This window comes from Phascolarctos cinereus, unplaced genomic scaffold (genome assembly GCF_003287225.1).
Source record: "Phascolarctos cinereus isolate Bilbo 61053 unplaced genomic scaffold, phaCin_HiC Scaffold_5;HRSCAF=322, whole genome shotgun sequence".
NCBI lineage: Eukaryota > Metazoa > Chordata > Mammalia > Diprotodontia > Phascolarctidae > Phascolarctos > Phascolarctos cinereus.
This window is the reverse complement of record NW_027555958.1, coordinates 4,480,194-4,484,468: the sequence shown is the minus strand read 5'-3', so window position 1 is coordinate 4,484,468 and position 4,275 is coordinate 4,480,194. Positions and strand designations below refer to the sequence as shown.

General features: G+C 50.6%; 1 non-coding gene across 1 annotated transcript; it reads right to left on the bottom strand.

Moving 5' to 3' along the window:
* Positions 1-3,896: 3,896 nt before the first annotated feature.
* On the bottom strand, positions 3,897-3,978 carry TRNAS-CGA (transfer RNA serine (anticodon CGA)). Its single transcript has one exon. It is a non-coding gene; the product is annotated as a tRNA-Ser (tRNA).
* Positions 3,979-4,275: the final 297 nt, after the last annotated feature.

Sequence of the window (4,275 nt, the reverse complement as noted above, 5' to 3'; positions counted from 1 at the left end):
TGAGTTCCTCATTAACCATAAGTAGACATGAATTAACTTTTAGAAAAAAGGAATTTGTTGAGAAGGTACCATATGAACAATTGGTGTGAAACACTCCCCTACAAACCAGAGGTATACTCTCTCTTTGCACACGTAAGTTCCCTTGGGAGAGTGAGTTCAAATTTAAAACTCAATAGTAGTGAGGCATTTGGTGCACACGTGTGGCCAAGGGGTGTCTCCATTTCTCCTGGAGATAAAAACCCTTTTCGTGCTTCATGGAACCTTCATAAAGTTCTGCTTATGTGAATCCATCTGCTGGACTCAGGCCATTTCATCATTACTGGTACTCTTCTCCTTCACCTCTCTTCTGCTGTGGTGCAAATGGAGAGAGACACCAGCTATTTCCTGGTTCCTGTGCTGGCTCTTTGCTGATCTCAGCGGCCATTGGTGTAGGCTGCTCAGCAGCCTTCATTCAGACTTTGCAACACCCACAAGGTTGCTTCATGGGTTAGTCCATCTCAAGGTTTTGCTTGGTCTCCTCCTGACTCCTGTGGCTATTGCTTCTGGCTAGAATGGACTCTGAGCTTGACTGGTTGCTGGTGGGACCTAGGATGGGAATTCTTTATCTCTACAATTCCTCTGGACTCTCCCATCTCAGAACCTAAGGTCAGGAGAGAATAAACACAAAAAGACTGAGGTGTCCATGGGCTCACAGCCACCATGGCTTGGTGGGAGATAGAGCTGTAGGAGCTACCCCTACTTCCACTTGGCTTTCAGGGAGGCAGCTCGAAGTAATTCTGTCTCTTCAGAGTTGCCAGTGAATGAGACTGAGAGATCGGTGGATTGAATCTTTTGTATTCATGCTTAGCCCTAGCTCAGCAACACTTGCATCATCAGTTCTTCTATCCTTATCCAATCAAAAGCTTTTTCATCATTATATAGTACCAGTCCCTGAATCATCTTGGCCACAAACAGGCTCCCCCCCCCCAAATATCCATATGGTTGTATTGGAAGCAGGCAGAGAATACATGTGCAAACTTCAAGGTCTGAAGCCAGGCAGGGAATATTTGGGCGGCCTTCAAGGCCACCTCCCCATTAGCCACTCTCTCCTCCGCATCACAAATACATACTCAACATAGAAACACAGGTAGAGGGGTGCAGGTATTCTTGCCTCCATTGTACACAATGAAACTGAGAAACTGTGGGAGTTTAAGGGATGTGCCTGAGGTCACAGGGCTAGTAAATTTGGGGCCAGAACTCCAGCTCAAGTCTTCTGGCCCCCGACTTCTATCTTAATGAAAGCCTGACCAATGAAGAGTGCAGAGGTCGAGCCTCTTTAAGTTTCCTCACTTTGTACTGTATCTAAGAGCAATAGGGCTGTTTACTATGAAATCCAGACCTTAGGCGGCCATCTTCCCACAGTCTTCCATCCTTCCTCCCCTCTCCCAGGGCTCTACCTCCCCAGATTACCTGGTCCATAAAGATGTGACCTCAAAGTCGGGAAGACTCAAATTTGAATCTTGCCTCTGGTACCTAATGATTGTGTGATCCTGGGGAAGTCACTTCTCCTTTCAGTGTATCAGGCAAGTTTCTAAAATTGGAAGTGGTGGAGAAAGTGGCACCCTGCGTATTTGTAAAAGGAGTTTCCTCACCTGGGAGTTCCCTTAACCAATTAACTCACATAACTAGTCCCTTGGCTACAGCCATTTCTTAGGGCTTAGAGATTCACAGCTAGAGGCAAGAAACTGTTTGTTTCAAGGTCTTGGGCACACTAAAATTAGAGCTTCAAGGTAACAGATGCAAATCGAAGATTCCAATTCATAGGCCAGGAGAGGCTCAAGGTGAAGTTTGAACAGAGCAACAGCCCTGGAGGAAGATGTCACTTCTACAACACCACCACCCCTCCCGCAACCGCATCATTGCTCCAGGCAACCAGCCTGGCCTCGAGGGCACAGATGTGGGGCAAGGTGGGAAGCAGTGTCCTCCAATACCCAGGCTCTCTCCAATCTGCAGCTTCTACAAAGTGAACCTCTCCAGGTCGATACCTGGATTATGCGCAGCACTAAATGCTTATTTCTCCTTGGGGGCAGCGATCTAGCCATTAAGGCCTCTTCCTACCCCCATACCCTGAAATTACCTCATTGGGATTCGATGTGCAAACATTCGAATGTGGGCGTGTTTTGTTCCCTTTTTGAGGGCTGGGCCTGCCCACTGCTTTGTTTTCTTTGTATTCCCAGCCACCAAAAGCCAGGCATTTAGATGATATATCCTTTCTTGTTCAGCTGAAGTGGGGAAGCACCCTGACTCCCAGATCAGAGGCCCTGGACTCATATCCTGGCTCTGACATTCGGTGCCTTCGAAATGGGGAGCTTGCACTGGGATGGCCTCGAAGGGCCTGGCCAACTCGAGATCTTTGGGCCTATGATTGGGGCCATATTGCACCTGTCCATTTGTGGCCGTCATGGCCTTGGGCAGGGCTCTGTAACTGATCCGCCCTTCTTTCCGCCTTCTGTGGTCACATGGGTTAACGGGGTATGTCTCGAACTTGAGACAGCCGGCCCTGCAGCTACCTCAGTCGCTCTGAGTTTCGAGCCCCACCTACGACTCCAGGCAAAGAACTGATTGGGTGTTCCACAAATCAATGTTAGCTTATTTTCCCATGTTCCTTGAAGAGACCCCAGGGTTGGTCAGCAGTAGCAGTAGTGGGCTGTGAAGCAAGAGAGATCCTCCGAATCTTTCTTTCACTGTCTAGGTAGCTCGGTTTTTGTCTCTCTTTCTTTGTCCCCTCCCCTCCCCCTCCTCTCCCCTTCCCTTCCTTTTGCTCCCCCCCTCCCCCCTCCTCTCCTCCCCTCCCCCCTCCTCTCCCCTCCCCTTCCTTTTGCTCCCCCCTCCCCCCTCCTCTCCTCCTCCCTCCTCTCCTCCCCTCCCTCCTCCTCTCCCCTCCCCTTCCTTTTGCTCCCCCCTCCCCCTCCTCTCCTCCCCTCCCCTCCTCTCCTCCCCCTCCTTCCTTTTGCTCCCCCCTCCCCCTCCTCTCCTCCCTCCCCCTCCTCTCCCCTCCCCTTCCTTTTGCTCCCCTCCCTCCTCTCCTCCCCCCTCCTCTCCTCCCTCTCTTCCTCTCCTCCCCTCTCCTCTCTTCCCCTCCCCTCTCCTCTTCCCTTCCCTTCTCTATTTTCCCCATTTGTCCCCTCTCTCTCCACTCTCTTCTCTGTCTTCTCTTCCCCTCCCCGAAGAAATAACATCTGGCTCCCATTTAAGAGACCAGGTTAGGTCTCATCAAGACAGCCCCTCCCCGTCCCCCCATGTCAGAGCTCCCATTTCGATAGCCCCCTCCCAGCGTCAAAAGAGCTTTCCTGCGGCCTTCCTTATGAGGTAGGGGGCCCACAGATAATCACTCCCCCTTTACAGAGGAGGAATCCGAGGCCCAAAGAGACAAAGTGACTCGTCCAGCCTGACCACAGCGAAGTGTAAAGGTGGGCGCCTGCCTGTCTCCAGCATCCCCATGAATACTGGGCCAGGCCACGCAGCTCTTTTTGAGTCATTGTGGCCTTAACCAATTCCTCCCCGATTCTAGCTCTTGTAATTCCTGCTCCACCTCCCCAAGGCTGTATTTCCTTAGTCTGTATTTGCCTTTCTCTTTCCCCTCCCCACCCCCTCACCCACACGGGAGAATCGAAATGCCCTGACCTGAGGGACCGACCGGGTCTGACACCTGATTTTCCTTCTAACATTTATCACGCATTAGGGGAACGCTGGCTCACTGACTCCTCCCTGCAGCCTCCTCCTCCTTCCCGCATCCATAATTACCAACGCAAATGGCCGAATTGCACTTTTGTAGGTTGGTAGGTGGATGAATTTTTTCCAACTTTTCTTGTAATTAAACGAGACTTCTTCATAATGCTACAAAGTAAAAACACCATCGCTGTGAGCAGGATTCGAACCTGCGCAGGGAGCCCCCATTAGATTTCGAGTCCAACGCCTTAACCACTCGGCCATCACAGCACCTAATTTCACATCTACCAGACAAGAGGAATGATGGACTTGAGATGCCTAAAAACAACAATAATATAGGTCTGGAGGGCAGTCTTGTACGTTTGCTATACACTCTACATACTGGATACACAGGACCTCCCAAGAGCCCCTGGGCTGCCAAAAGGAATCAATCAATAGGTAGAATGCATTCTCGTTGGCTTAAATCAGGATCTGCACTGGTGAGGGAACGGGGCAGGGAAGGATGGCAGGGGACGACGCAGGAGTACTAAGCAGGTCCAAAGATTCTAGGCACGAAATTAATGATGA